Source organism: Pteropus vampyrus, unplaced genomic scaffold (genome assembly GCF_000151845.1).
Source record: "Pteropus vampyrus isolate Shadow unplaced genomic scaffold, Pvam_2.0 Scaffold1, whole genome shotgun sequence".
NCBI classification, from domain to species: domain Eukaryota; kingdom Metazoa; phylum Chordata; class Mammalia; order Chiroptera; family Pteropodidae; genus Pteropus; species Pteropus vampyrus.
Genome location: NW_011888782.1, coordinates 21,287,106 through 21,302,874, shown reverse-complemented (window position 1 = coordinate 21,302,874; position 15,769 = coordinate 21,287,106). Strand labels below are relative to the sequence as shown.

The 15,769-nt window shown below is 47.4% G+C and overlaps 1 protein-coding gene and 1 pseudogene across 1 annotated transcript in view; one reads left to right on the top strand and one right to left on the bottom strand.

The window, feature by feature from the left end:
* SCN10A (sodium voltage-gated channel alpha subunit 10) overlaps positions 1-15,769 on the top strand; it is a 135,469-nt gene that overhangs the window by 9,880 nt on the left and 109,820 nt on the right. The gene's annotated exons all lie outside the window — the stretch shown is intronic.
* Positions 12,981-13,099, bottom strand: LOC111736265 (annotated as a pseudogene).

Sequence of the window (15,769 nt, the reverse complement as noted above, 5' to 3'; positions counted from 1 at the left end):
AAACAAAATGGATGTCTCCGAATGCCTGAGAGGGTCCCAGAGGGTGGTCAAACATGATGTAGTGAGGGAGGGTTAGAGGCATGGCCAACGTAACCCTTTAGTTGTTGGATCACAGGACACATTAGGGGTGGGACCCCAGAGGCAGGGCCCAGGCGGCTTGGGCAGCCAGAGAAGGTTTGGAGGAACTGGTTGGAATCCATTTACCTGCACCCTCAGCTCAGATGCCTTCTCTGCCCTTCTCTTCCTTGGCTGGTGTCCGGAGAGCAGAGTCTTGCAGACCGCATCAGTTGGACTCGTTTACCGTCTGGCTTCCATCTGGGTTCACCAACAGGAGGAACCAGCAAGAGATTGAAGGGAAGGAAGAGGAAGCGGTCAGGGCATTTTCCCTGCTTCCTGCTTACTCTGGGATGTTTCTAGCAGTGGCTGCGTTCCTCTAATGCTACAGCTCTTATTAGGTACTCTTTTTCCGTGGGTCCAACTCTCCCTGGGCTCCAAGAGCACTACCTTCTCCTGGCCCCTCCGGTATAGGCATGGGATTGCTTCTGCCGCACTGATCTCTGATGGCCTCCGGGCCGGCCCCCAGTTGTCTTTGCTTCCTGGTACCCGTTCCCTTGAGTAGTCCCCTCCTACAGTGTACCAGATTTGTTTTGCATGACCAATAGCATTCAGCAGAAGGGATGGAATGTCGCTTTTGGGATTAGGTGACAAAAGACAGCAGCTTCTGTTTTGAGTTTCCTCTGCCTTCTTCTCTTTGGGGTCATTTATTCTGGGGGATGTAGGCTGCCAGGTCGTGAGCAGCCCTACAAAGAGTCCCACATGGCAAGAAACTGAAGTCTCTAACAGCCAGCCAGGATCACGGCTTGCCAAAATCCCCTGAGTGAGCTTGGAAGGCAGGTCTTGAGATGACAGCAGAGCCTACAAACTGGCTTGTCTGTGATCTTGTGAAACACACTGCGTCAGAGCCACCCAGCTAAGCCACTCTTAGATCCTCACCCCTCACAAACTATGTAAGGTCATAAATGGATGTTGATTTAAGCTGCAAAATGTTGGGATAACTTGTTACACGGTAACAGATAACTAATACAACTGCATTCGTACCTTTGTAAACAGTCGCGTCATGTTTACTGAACCAGCTGAGGTGGATTCTGCTTTCTGACTAACAAGAGCTCAAGGCAGCAACCACTTAATGACGGGCGTGAAAAAAGTTGAATATGTTAATAATGCTGTGGTAGCGCTGGCACGTTCCATCTGAATATCTTCTGACTCTCCATCGCCTGAAGATCTAGGAGTGAAGGCCGTGGACAGGACAACCCTAGGGACGGAGGAGGGAATAGGACAAGGAGGAGGAGAAGGCGAGGGGAGGGGAGGGGGGTAGGAGAAAGAGAAAGGGAAGGAGGGAAGAGAGGGGGAGGCTGATAGAGAGCTAGATGGTAGAACAGAAGATTCCGGCCTGAGTTAGTCCACAAGAAACCAGGAGAAGCATCTTCGCATTCTCTCCCTACTCATCAAATGAGATCCAGGTGAGAGCCAGAGCAAGCCCAGTACAGGGAAGGGCCCCTGGACTAACAGTTTTGAATCATTAATTTAACATGATTTCTAGGTGAGTTTTCCTTGAGGGGCCAAATTCTGACTGTGTCGGGCACTCAGCCTCAGTGTGCTGTTCTGTCCCTGTGAGCCAGCATGCCAGTAGTCCCTGGGCCCCACAGAGAGCCCCCGCCTAGAGAAGACAGCTCCCCTCCATAGGCGGGGCACTTTCCTCCCCACAGTGGGCCAGCAGCCTCACATTACTGCACAGGGGGCCCCTTTGTACAGCTGAGTGGCCTTGGGGTACCCTTCATGAGTCATTTCCTGTTATTCTGCTCAGAGAAATCCTGCCATTCTTTAAAGCAAGATTTGACATTTTTACAGGACTAACTTCTGGGGCCTTTTGGTCAAGAAAAAAGCAGGGATCCTTTCTTTTATATTTACAAAGCCATTAATTCGCCTTTTTATAAAATTAAACTCCATTATAAGCTCAATGGGAGTGGGAGCACAGCTTTATTTAGTCCAAAACATCAGTCTTAAAAAAGGATTCCTTTTAACAACCAAGTGTTCAGGGGCAAGAAGACTGATAAGGTAGGCTCTGTCTCCTTCTGCTGCTGAAAGCCAGTAGCATTGCTCATCGCAACCCCATGTACCTCAGGTGTGCCCACCAACGCTGGAGAGAGAGAAGGGGAGAAGGAAAGTGTGGTCCAGAGCCATCCCCAGAGCCCCACCTGCAGCTCCTGCTTCTGTCTCCAGGTACTCATCCAGTTCCAGAGGAGAAGTGTCAGAGGAAGAATCCCCCAAGCCTGATCCCTGCCCCAGACCTAGCTAGCCCAGGCATCTATAGTACCAGCCAAGTGGCTCACCACACTCCCTGACCCTAGGCTGCCAGTCATTGAGCTTTCAAAGGGAGTTTATCTCCACTCCATCCAACCCATGGGTCTGCAGCAATCAGTGGTCTCCCAGCATCCACATCACCAACTGGGACCCTGGGACCAGTTTCCGAAATTACTTGGTTTTCTAAATGTTCTAAATTTCTCTGGGTTCAGGGCACACAGAGTGCCTAATGCAGGTTTCTCAAGCTTTAATGTACAGATGCATCGCCTAGGGAGGTTGCTAAAATGCAGACTCATATTCAGTCACTCTGGGTAGGGCCTGAAATTCTGCATTTGTAACAGGGTGGTGCTGATGCTGTTGGTCCAAGGCCACGCTTTACGGAGTAAGAGTCTGGTGCATACTGTTCTTCTGACAGGTGAGAAGACTTTTCCCAGGGGGAGCGACTTTCCCAAGACACTTAACCAGGCTGTAGGGAGTGTCTCAGGTGAATTTACCTGTCTCTTGTCACCTGACCTCCTCTTTGATACAGGCCCAAAGCTCTTTAGGGAAGTACTTTTTAAACTTTAACCTTATTGAAATAATTCTGGTTCAATAGGACCATGGTAGAGCTGAGAATATTCATTTTTAGCAAGCTCCCAAGTGATGCCAATGCTGTTGGTTCTTGGAGTCCATTTTAGTAGTGAGATCCAACACACACCCAGTACATTATAGCTTATAAGGTGCCATTCCATGCATTCGCTACCCTGAGGCTCACCGCAGCCACGAGGCATAGCCAAGCCAAGGCACCTATTCTCCCCATGTATAGAGGATTTCCTACCTGAGGCCAGCCCAGAGCGGGCTGTGCTACTAAGGCCGCTGCTTTAAAGAGTTGAGAGCAGGGCCAGACTCACCTCAAAGTTTCTAATGGTCAAGCCACTTACAGCTGAGTCTCTATGAAAATGCTCCTTAGGGCTGCCCTCAGGACTAGGGCCAGAGTCAGGCCAAGGCAAAGTAAATGTGTGGTGAGAGGCTCACCCAATATCCACTTTTTTCTTTCTCTAATAAAATAAATCTGATTTTATCAGAAGCATCAAAATGCCCACCGTAAAAATAAATAATACAGTTTCAATCTTCCCTTGAAGCTAAGAGTAAATTTGCACCAAGTTCTGACAAAATGAGTTATAAGTGGACGTTGCTGGATGAGGCTTCTAGGAAAACTCTCTAAAAGAGAGGGGGCCAAATCGGTTTATAAATACCTTCTTATCCCATACCACCTCTTCCTTCTTCCTACCTGGAATACGGATGTGATGCTGTGGCTCCAATAGCCACCTTGTGACCATGAGGCACACCAAAGAAGAGAAGCCACAACCTAAGGACGGCCAAGAAGAAAAATGGAAAGAGTGGGAGATCTGATGGGATCATAGATCTGTCGCACTAGCTTTGAACCCCCTGCTCCTGCAGATCGCATTAGGTTAGCAGAAAAGAGAGCCACGCATTCTCTAAGCCACTCTTCCGGGAGTCTCTGTTTCAGGCAATTGTGGGGAATTTCTAACTGACGCACTGGTTCTGTCATCTGGCGATACAACATACTGCATTGCCAGGATAAAATAATGGAATTTTAATTGGATTTAAAATGACCAGAAATGAATACATTTGTGTGGGGTTGAACGGCAGAGGGTGGGTGAGTACAGGCTACTTCCTGCCCTGTACTATCCTCACTCCAAGAATACTTGCTGCTCTCTCTGGGCAGAAAGCATGGCCGACAGTGGAGGCCTCCTTGGGGCTCACATCCTTGTGGGGCGACCTTGGTTCCACCCTCTCGATTAGAGGCTCTAATCGTCTGAAAAAAATGGGGACAATGATGACAACGCCTACTTCGCGAGGTAGTTGTGATCCTTAGAAGGAGATACAGTTTAATTAGCATCGATTTCGTTCCTATGTATTAAATATTTATTTATGTATATTTGCTAGATTTTGATGAGTCAGGATAGGGGCACAGAAATGACAAAAGAGTCGTTCCATTCTCTTCACCCCGCAAGGAACCTCCCATCTCATTCCTTGCTGCATGCCTTTGAAGGTTAGGAAAGCATTCAGATGCTGCTACAGAAACAACCTGCGAGCGAGCCTGTGTCCTGGGACCCGGCTTCCACAAGCCTCTAGGTGGACATTCTCCCAGGAGTCCTCATCCAAGGGCCCCCGGGGACTCTGAAGGTGCATTCTTAATGGGTTTCTCCAGTGCCATTGGCGGTGCTGAGATCTTCGAGGAGCGGGCCACCTCAGCATCTCACCTGGCCTTTGTCTTTGCGACTGGAAAAAGTCTGTCCCTAACTTAGTTTCTTTGGTGCTAAAATGGGAAAGATCAAGCCACTGGTCTCTCAGGAGGGTCAGCATTGTTCCATCACAGGCCTACTGGGCGCAGGTCACAGGGTCCTCCCAGAGCAGGAAGGCATGGGGTGGTGCAGGGTCAACTGGCGGGTCTAAGGATAAAGTGGACATTCCCTGGAGCTCGAAAAGGGATTTTCTTGAATGCCAGAGACCTTGGTACTTTGTGCACTCTATTCAGTTAGGCTGGGGAGAAGCTTCGAGCTAGGAGTAGGGCGGTTGTTTAGGGGAGAGGGCAGAACCAGAGCAAGATAGCCTCGTGATGTTAAAGAGAAGCTGCATTTGAGGCCCTGGGTGCCCGGGCCCTGGCAAGAGATGTCTGGCCAAGCAGTGCACCGAGTAGCAACCTACCACCTTCAAGAAACCAGGAGCACGGCCACTGTGATCGGCAGGAGTACGAGGCCATAGCGCCTCCCCCAAGTGTTCCCGACCTTGTAAGGGAAGCCTGGAGAGCTTCGTTTGTCTCTGGCAGGAGGTGGAGAGACAAAGAGCCCCAGGGATGACTGAGATGGAATTCTCATTCCCCTCCAGGGGATGAGAACATGTCACAGAGACATGTCATTTAATTTTAGGAAAATAAAGTGATGTAGCATTGCTTGTCCCTGAGCATTACAGTACAGTAAAATCCCTGCCGGTTGCATGCAGATCCTCAAATGATCTGAAGTAGGTGGCAGTGCTGGCATCGCTCATCTTGCAGAGGGTCCTTCACCAGAGTCTTGGTCCTGTCCGTGAACATCCTCCACCATCCTCTGCCAGGTACACAGGCCCCTCTCTCCTTCCAGGGGAGTGCTACCTGCTGTGGACCGAAGGTGCCTGCCCCAAAATTTATAACTTGAAACCCTAACCCCTCAATGTGACTGTATTTGGAGACAAGGCCTTTAAGACGATAATTAAGGTTAAACGAGGTCATAAGAGGGGGACCCTAATCTGATAGGACTGGTGTCCTTATAAAGAAGAGAAAGAGAGAACCAGCGACTGTGTGCTCACAGAAGGTCACGTGAGGACACAGTGAGAAGGCGACTGTCTGCAAGCCAGGGAGAGAGTCCTCACCGGAAACCGAATTCTGCTGGACCTCGATCTTGGACTTGCAGCCTCCAGAACCATGAGAAAATCAATTTCCGTTGTTTACGTCACCCAGACTGTGGTATTTTGTTATGACAGCCCGAGATGATACAGTACCCCAAGTGCAATGCTTGACTCCCTGTATGAGAATCATTTAGAGGACTTGTGAAAAATGCAGATTCTTGGAATCAATTCTAGAAGTACAAAAAGGAAAGAAGGAAAGGAAAGGAAAGGAAAGAAAGGAAAGGAAAGGAAATTCTCTAGGAATAGGAGCCCAGACTATGCATTTTAGGGTCACCCCAGGCAAATACTGAAGTTTCGCAAGTGCTGCTGGATAGGATGCTCCCACTGACGGCGTCTGGCTGCCCTTCCGCCAGGTCTTTGCCCTTCCGCCTGGTCTCTCCATTCCACCTCTCCACCCTCCTTATTGAAAGAGCCCAGATACAGCTCCAGTTCACTCTGACCCTCCTCCAGTGAAATCCTCAGATGAATTTTCTTCTCTGACTGTTAAGAAGCATACCCCAGGAAGAGCTGAGAGGTTTGCCATGTTCCAGTCATTTCTGACTAGTGAGATGACGCACATTTCTCTGCATTAACAACAATTTCTCAATTAGACACAGTTGCCGCCCATCTGCGAGTCATCCTTCAGCTCCGCTCTGGCACGGCCATCTTTACTGGCCACGGGCACGGACAGGTTGTTCTAGAATTATACGTGCCAGGTGCATGAACCTTCATGGCCCAAGCTTGTTGGGGGAGGGTCCAGCTGAGTGCCCTCACCTGGGGTGCAGCTAGATGCAACCCCCTGCACCTCACTCTCCGGATGCAGAGAGAATCTGTCCCGGCCGGTGCATTATCCCAGTTTTGCTGACCAGCATCTGTCTTCCTTCATCTTTCACCCAGGCGTTCCTTCACATGCCGGGAGCGCACCACCTCTGACCCGGGAGAACTGGTGTCTCGCCACCCCCCAGGAAACTCTCCCCAAAGAAAAACAGACTGCTAACCAGTCTCCCGCCCAGTTCTAATCTTATTCTAATTATCAAAGTAATATCTTTTCACTGTAGAAAGGAACTGTATTATTAAAAGTACATTTTCAAAAACCCTCTGCCGATTTCGACTTCATTCATTCATTCATCTAGTCCTTCTGATAGCAAATACGTAAGCTGACTGTTCTCTCCCGAAGTAAGCGTGAAAGAAGGAGAAAGTAAAGGTCTCAGAGCAATTCCCACTCTGCGTGGAACTCCATGTTGATTTCAATTATATATATATATTGTATTGAAATGCTCCTTGGACTCCTATTTCATCTTGGATTGAAATACCCATTAACAGCCGTTCCGTATTTCCTTTGTCCATTTAGATTAAGTTGGATTCCGAGCTCCCTATTCTCCTGGGCATGGCTCAACACAGCTCTTAGCACACAGCTCTGCTTCTGTCAGCCATCTCTGAGTTTTGCCTTCAGCCGAGGGCTAAGAGGTTTGAGATCCCAAATGCTTTCTCTTCTTATAAAAATCTCTTCACCCGACTTCTACCGAATCCACATCAGGCAGTGCATTTTCCTTTGAACAGCGCTCTGAGAGGGAAAGGTGTTGTCTCAAGATGGCGCCTTCAGATTTCATTGCCAGTGCTGACTTGGGCATCTTTTCTTCTACCTATTTTTTTTCTCTTACTTGGAAATTATGAAAACGGGTATCAATTATGACTCTAAAACAATTGTCATTTAAACAAATGGGACTCTATTTCAAAGAGAATGTGGGCAATAGTGCATGTCTCCTGCCAGCACCACCTCCAACAGAGACTATCGTAATGAGAAGCTTGGGGTAGAAAATAAAATCACATCTTTTTTAGTATTCAAATTCATGTTACTCCAAGCTCCCTTACAGAAGAAGCTCCCTTCTGTAACGGTGTCTTTCTTCCCGAGTGTCACCTGCTCATGTGAAGTTCAAGAATACAAATGACGTTCGCTCCACTTGGCCTATGTCCTTGTAAATTAGAATCCCAAGAGGAAGAGTCATGGTGTCAATCCATTTCCTTCCAGATGGTTCTTTGTCTCCTATGCAGAATGTCTCTGTCATCCAAGTGACCTTCCTGTCTCAGGAGCGGGGGTGGTTCAATGAATCTCATGCCTGCAGACGCCCAAGCCTCCCCCAGATTATCCTGTTTTACCTTCCCACAGAGCACTGGATACTCCAGGTCCTGAAGGATCTCAGATGAGTCCCCCTGAGTGGCTAAGCTTCATCCCCTTGGGTCTCAGCTACTCAGGGTTTAATCTTGGCTCTAGCACTTATTAGCTGTAACCTCTGGGACCACCTCTCTGAGCTCCAGGCTTATGATCTGTAAAGTCGGCACAAAAATCATATTGAGAGTGGCAGTCACTCTCAGTCATGGCTCCTGAAGCAAGAAGGACCTCTTCTCCCCTGCCTGGGTCAGCAGTGGCCATCCCTAGGGAGAGGGGCCCTGCCAGGGAGGCCTATGTCAGAGCCTCAGAAAGCTGGGATGCCGGGGTCAGAGGACCCACAGAAGCCATCCCCCTGTGCTCCTCCCAGCACCGCTGGGACCTGCAGCACCAGCATCCCCTGTTCTTGTTAGGAACAGAGAACCTCGCCCCACCCCTGACCTCTAGAGTCAGAATCACTGGGCCCCAGATTCCCAGATCACAGATTCCTGGGCCCCACCCAGTGTTAACAAGCTCTCCAGGTGAATCTAATGCAAATTGAGGTTTGAGAACCACTGTTCTAAACCATCCCGGTTCATCTTTCCCTTACCCCACCCGCCAGCCATTTTGCACCATGGAACCTTGAGACCCAGACATGAGAGACCGGGTCTTCCGGTCTCTAGTGGTGTGTCATTCAGAACTGCCTTTTAAATCTGCTCCAAGACCCCCTGTAACGATCACCAAGGCAGCTCATCCACACCGCCCTTCTCCACAACTCCAGCTCCCCTCTCAAGATGCTGCCTCAAGAGCTCCCCTAGCCATAGCTTCCAGAACTGCAAGCTCCCACATCCCTCCGGCTCTGCAGGATTTCTCTCTCCTTCCTGCTGGATCCCACAAGACTCTGTCTTTTTGTCCTTCTGTCCTTCTGGTCCTCTGTGATCCTGATCCCTTTTCCCAGACCCTCTCTTAAGCCCCAAGTCCCGCCCCACAATGGCTGTGTGGTCCAGGTGAGTGACTTAATGCATTTGAGACTCAATTACTCCTCTGTGAAATGGGAACGACAACACCTGTTTCCCAGGGCTGTTGTGGGAGCTGCAATGAGGTCCTGGCACATGCCTGGCATGTCCTGGCTGCTCAGTGAATGGAGGTGACCATCTTGCTAAGGAGTTATCTGTCAGGAGGTGGAGAGGGAGAAACAGAGTCTACCTCGTGATGGTATTTACAAGGGAAGAGAAGGGGACACAGGCACCAAAGGAAGATTAACCAAGTGGATTATGCCTCAGGTCCTAGAGCTCAGCTCCCCAATTCTCCTCCACTTTCGCTGAATGGATTTCTGCTTATAAACCAGACAGGTGCATGTCTCAAGACTGAAGGCAGTGTCTTTTCTTCACGTGTCACTGCTCCAGCCCCGAGGCCCTGAGGACAGTCCTAGGCTCTAGACATGGATGCCTAAGTAGGCAGTGGGTAGGTGCGGGGACGGGGGAGCCTGGCAACCTCATCCCTGGCACAGAGCTCTGGCACAGCCGTGGGAGCCGCACTGAGAAAGGAGGCCACTTCACCTGGAGGGAACTTCCCTGGTGTCATTCAGCTCCTCCTGTCTCTTGTCCCGAGTTCCACTGTTGCTGGACCATGCTGCATTGTAATTATCAGCTCAACAGCTATCCTCCTCGCTCTTTCTTTATGGTAGGGACTGTGACTCAGTCATCTTGGTGTCCCTAAACCCAGACACAGAGGACATGTCCCATACATGACACAGGAAGACCTACGGTCTCAAGTTCTTAAATGTACCTTTGGTTGGGGGTGGGAAGAGGAGGGACTAGGGTACCTGAAACTCAATCTTTCTTCCACAGGCTCCCAGCCCAAGAGGAGCTGCCTGAATTGCAGGGCAGGTTTGATCTGGGGATCTGACCACAGGCAGCGTGTGCCCACAGCCGTCCCCATGGGAACGGTGTCAGGCAGAGCTCCAGCTCAGAATGAGCAGCCTGCCTGGGGCCTGAACCCAGCGGGGGTGACGTGGGCACAGGGCTGGCTCAGGCCACCCACAGCCCCCAGCTCAGGGGCCCAAGAGGGGCTGCAGCTGCAGGGACGGGGTGGGCAGGTTACCATGGAAACCAAGCTCCTCGCCTTCCCTGGTGCTTGGAGTTCTGACAGAGAGGCCGGTCTCCGCAAAGCGCCCTGGCCCCTGAGCCCCTCCTCGCCCTCTCAGCTTGCGTCCAGGGCAATCATGGGCACAGAGACAGATGACGGGCTTAGAGGTGCAGGGAAAGCAGTAGGACTGACAAACTGGCAATGATTCCCTCCCTTCCACCTCATCTGACCACTGCCAGGATTCCTGTGGATGGTCACTGCCTGGAAGGACATGGCTTACCCACAGAGCTTTAACCAATGGAGCTGTAACCGAAGGAGCTGAGAGTCTCAACTGGGAAATGTGTGATTTCAAGAGCTTTGGAGTTAGAGACCTTGAGTTTCATCCTTGTCTTCATACTTCATAGCTGGGTGTCATTGGTGAAGCCCCGCTTCACCACATAGGAATCAAGGATCATTTTATCTACCTCATTAAGCCCTGCTTCCCCACATAGAAATTAAGGGTCCTTATACCCACCAGATATTCATCAGGTATCATTATTCAAAGGTAAAGTGTAAACTCTAAAGCCCTCGTACTTATAAGGGATTGTTACTGTAGCAGGCTAAAATCATAATATGTATTCAAAAGAATTAGATAAATCTATGCATGACAAACCGCTGATGGATTAAAAGGAGTAATTCCTTTATTCCTTCAATGTCTTAGCTCAGTGCCTTTCTATCTAGAGAGGCATGGTGCCAGGGGCTGGACACTCAGGAATAAATCATGAACCCTGCCCTGGAGGGACTCCGGTCTCAAAAAAGGGATCTTTGTAGATCTAGCACTATGAAAAGGAATGGTCACACTTTTCTCCAGGAGCACAAATACAACTTCTTACTTAGGGAGATGAACACAAGACACATACCTGCAAAACATAGAAGGGAGATTGTAATTTATTGAGGAAAAAGACTTTAATATGTTTTTACTCGTGACAGGAGGTTTCCTGAGATGAAGCCTGGAAAGAGGAGGTTTAGTCAAAGGGGATGAAAACTGGTCTGTATCATAAAATTCTCTGGTTGCCTGGAGCAAAAGAAATCTTTGCAAAATATGTTGCTTTCTGGAAAATAATCCTTTTCCTTTAATATACTAAAAGTGTCCTGAGCACCCAATTCCAATGTGTGTGTTGGGAGGGGCTGGGGGGAGCGGACTTTCCCTCACATCCAAAAGCAATTCCCTGACACTAGCTGAGTGTCCTACAATTCAACTCAATTCTGACATTATCCACCTGGAGATAGCATCAGATCCCACAAGCTGAGGGCTCAGACCTACAACACTGCCCTCTGTTTCGGATGCCAGTTGCAAGCCCAGTTGTTATCTGTGCTTCTGGCTATAAATCAGAGATTCGATTAATTTGCTAGAGCATCTCACAGAACTCAGGAAACCTGTTTGCTTACTAGATGACCGGTTTATTATAAAAGGATATAACTCAGAAACAGGCAGATGCAAGAGATATGGGGCAGGGTGTGGGGAAAAAGCATGGAGCTTCCATGCCTTCCTGAGTGTACCATTCCCTACAGAAGCTCCACGTGTTCACCAGCCCGGAGGCTCCCCGGACCTTGTCCTTTAGGGGTTTTGTGGAGGCTTTATTAAGTAGGCATAGTTGATTAGATCATGGGCCATTGGCTATAGATTTAGCCCCCTTCTCCTCCCTGAGTATAGTTGTGGTTGCAGGGGGGCAGGTTACTGAATGTTCCAACCCTTTAAACACATTATTAGTTCTCCTGGCAACCAGTCTCCCTTCTTAGGTGTGGTCTGGAAGTCACCTCATTAACATAACAAGAGACTTTATCACTCCCATCATGGGAAATTTCAAGGGTTTTAGGAGCTCTGTGCCAGGAAAAAGGGCAAAGACCAAATATATATTTCTTCTTATAAATCACATCACATATGCATTCATTAATTTTTTAACTGCTTATTTTCTACCTCCGTTTTTAGAATGTAAGCTCCATGAGAGCAGAACGTCGTATTTTCATTTCTGTAACCTCAGCATTCAGCGTATACACATAGCAGGTTCTTCTTATTAAGCACTAGTTAAATAAGCAAATAGTAGGGAAGGCAGGCATTAAACAAATGCCTTGGAGAAGTGCTTTGTGTCCTCCGTGATACAAAGCACTTCACTCCTTTTATTCTTCCTATTGCAATTGGTCGCGCAGTAAAACCCTGCCAAAATGCCTTAAGCGAGACCTCAAAGCTGGGTCGTGTAGAATGTGCGTTGCATTATCATGAGGCTCATGAAGTGACCCAGCTGCCAGAGATGAGAGCCAATCGCTGATTGCTATCTGTCTTAATTTGCATCACTATGGGATATATCATCACAAGACACATTATCACAGTCATTCTCAGAATTATTTGTTCCGTATCTGTCTCCCCATCTAGAATGTGGGCTCTTGGCATATAGGCGGTGCTCAATAAATACGTGTGAAACGAATGAAAAAAAAAATCATGTGAGGGTACAACGTGAGTATCCACCTTGATTTGGAGGGTCGGGGAATATATTTTCAAGGCAGTGATGTTTAGTCTGAGGAACGAAAGATGACTAGAAATTAGAAAGTGAGGGGGAGGGGAGGAAATTAAATATAAGAAAACAAGAATAATTATCTGCAAGGTCTTTGAATTTGAAGTGTGATGTGTTCAAGCATTTGAAAGTAGCCCGGTATCACCTGGGCATGGAAATGAGGGTGAGGTAGGGGGGTTGTCCCCACTAAGCTAAGAGGTCATGGAGAGCTCATCAGCCTCTCCTGGGATCCGGGCTTTCATTGCAACAGCAGTCGGCAGACAGTTTTTGGCAGCAGTGTTTTCTTTATTATTATTATTATTATTATTATTATTATTATTATTTATTATTATTTTTAGGCGAGGCAACCCTTGGTTGACCTCACAGGTTGACCTTGTCAGCTTACAATCCCTTATTTTTTTTATTTTTTATGCCTACAGCACCAGATCTTCCTAGGTGGTCTCCCATCCAAGTACTAACTAGGCCCGACCCTGCTTAACTTCCGAGATCAGACAGGATTGGGCTTGTTCAGGGTGGCATGGCCATAGACAAGCAGAAGTGTTTTCTGATCGGATGTCTGTTACAAAGAACATTCTAGTTGCCGTGCGGACAGTGTATTGGAAGAATCACCATCCTCCCTCCCCACCTCTCACGGAGCTTTCCTGATGCCTGAACCCTCCAGTCTCCACCCTTTCCACTGAGCTGTGCCTTGGAGCAGAGGTGTTGGCTCCCCTTAGCCAGGCCCTTCTAAAGTTGTAATCTTTGCAGGGTGATGCCAACACACCATAAGAACTGAATCCTGACCTGAGGAAGCTGCTTTTTGTTTGATTTGGGAGGTTTTGAATAGATGAGTCATAATGCATTAAAGTATCCAGCTAGTTTTCTGCAATATAAACTCCCATGCCAGCCCAGAGAGAACCGGGCAACCACAGAGGGCTCGGGATGGGCCGTGATCCTTCTGTATCACTTCCGCCTTCCTTTGGGTCCCATGGCCATGTGGACAGGTTATTTACTCTTGCCCTATTCTCATACTGAATCTTAGGATTCAGATCTTTTTTTTTTTTCAGACCTATTTTTATTACCGAGTCTGCATAAAGAATATAAAAATTACTCACATATGCTTTTCAATTAAAATTTTCTAAAAAGAAAAAAATAAAAATGTTAAGTTTTAGTGGAGGAAGGGGAACAAAAAACATTTTAATAAAATGAGTGTTTGTTCTAGAATAAGGAAAGACCCAGTTACACGGAAGGGTCAATGGGTCGATGATAGGAAGCTGCCTGTCCTGCAGTCTAAGGCAGGCTCGCTCCGGGTCAAAAGTCTGTTGTGGATGCAGAAGGCATTGCTATCTAAGTGCATGCAGCTTCTTTGCTTCCTCGGGTTTCAGCATCTCCCATGAGATCATTTAAAATCACATTTGTTACTTTACCATCTAATCACACATAAGCTTCTCTCCCACAACCCCCGCCCTGCTTCTATCCAAGGAGTACACTTTCTGGAGCACCCGAAGCCAGGGTGGGACTCGTGACGGGAAATGGGAATGGCATCCAAGAAAGCACGATTCCTTGCAGTTCGGTGAACAACGGCGAGGTGCCCACCAGATAGGCCACACCGCTTTCACCGACGGGGACGAGCAAGTGTAAGTCTTTGCAGAACTGGGCGTCTCAGACTGGCCTCCCCGACCAGAGCTGCTCACTAACCTCTCGGCAGAACAGACATCAGGAGGAGTTTCTTCTTCCTGCCATGCTTGACTTTTAAGCGGAACCTATTCCAAGAGCTCATGGTTTCCAGTGGCGGCAAGAAGAGAAGATCTCTCACCTAGAAGACGAGCAAGTCTGAGCGGCAAAGGTTTGGCTGTGGGACTCGGGAGCCAGTCTGTGGCTAATGATGTAAAGATATACGCTTGGGGTTATATGGGAGCAAAAATGGAGCACATTTTGTAGGCTGTTTGAATAAGTGACCTTCTCAAAATACCCATAGTTCTTAGAAAAATAGTTACTATTAACTTATTTGTATAGAAGACTCCCACTGCTTCCCTTCCTCTGAAGAATAGTAGGAAAAAACTATACCTAAACCCCAAAACTATCAATTTCTACGTACCACATCAATATCAGGTTTATGCTCTTCAAAGAGTCTCATTGATATAAAGAGATGTTTTATTAACAGGTGTGATTTCAGAAATTTTACCAAAGGTGTGGTAACAGAGGCCAAATATCCTAGGAGTATTGGTGAAAATGTTAAAAGTAAATAAAAATGAACATAGAAAACAAAGAATCCTTGGTGTTTGGGTAGGAGGTGATACACTCTTTCAGAGCTGAGTTTTGCCTGTAATTCGAGGCATCAAGTATTCTTTTTAGAGAAGTATGGGTAAGGCTGCAAGCAGTATTTTCCACTCTTGGTCACTCATCAGAATAACCTGGAGAACTTTCTGGATCCCATGCTAAGACCACTGAAACTGAATATCTAGGAGTGACAGCTAGGAATCTCTATATATTTTTTCAATAGTCTCCAGAAAATTCTGATGGACAACAGGATTGAGGAACCCTAATTTAAGATTCTGATGTTGAAGGACAAACCCTGGTAACCAAAGGTGTTTTCCAAGTGGCAGTGGAGTGTTTACACATGTGAAGAAAGGTAACAACAGGTAGGACCAAAGGCCCCCTTTGCTTTGCTTTCAGCCTCAAATCTGCAGTCTAGAGAAATGATTCAGAAACGTCTGTGGTTTGGGCTCTGTTTGGCCTTTTCCCTTCAAAAGCTCAAGTGCACTTAGTATAAGTTTGATTCATGATCATAATTTCCTCTTTAAGATTACCTGATTGGACTGGTGCCAGAAAAAGAGAAAAAAGCTCGCCATGATTTTAAAATGTGGTTTGATTCAGCTTTACTGGTCTTGCAAAATGAAATAGGTAGAATCAACCTCATGTATATATTTTGAGTAACAGAAGTCAAAAGGTTGGGCTTTCTAGCCTCACGGTGTGGGAGGAAGGTGGAAATGACACAGGGAAGTGAATTGCTTTTAGTCTGATGGAAAAATTTGTTTTGAAATGGTATAAAGTTGGCTTGAAATGTTAGGAAGATTTTAGAGTGGTCTTAAAAAATAAGTTGCTGGTTCCCTGTTTATTCACTTAGTCAGGTAGTGGTGGTAGTAACAATAACAAATATAATTAACAAAGATTTAAAGTGGCATCAGCATTTTTCATAGGCATATGCAAGGATGGTTTT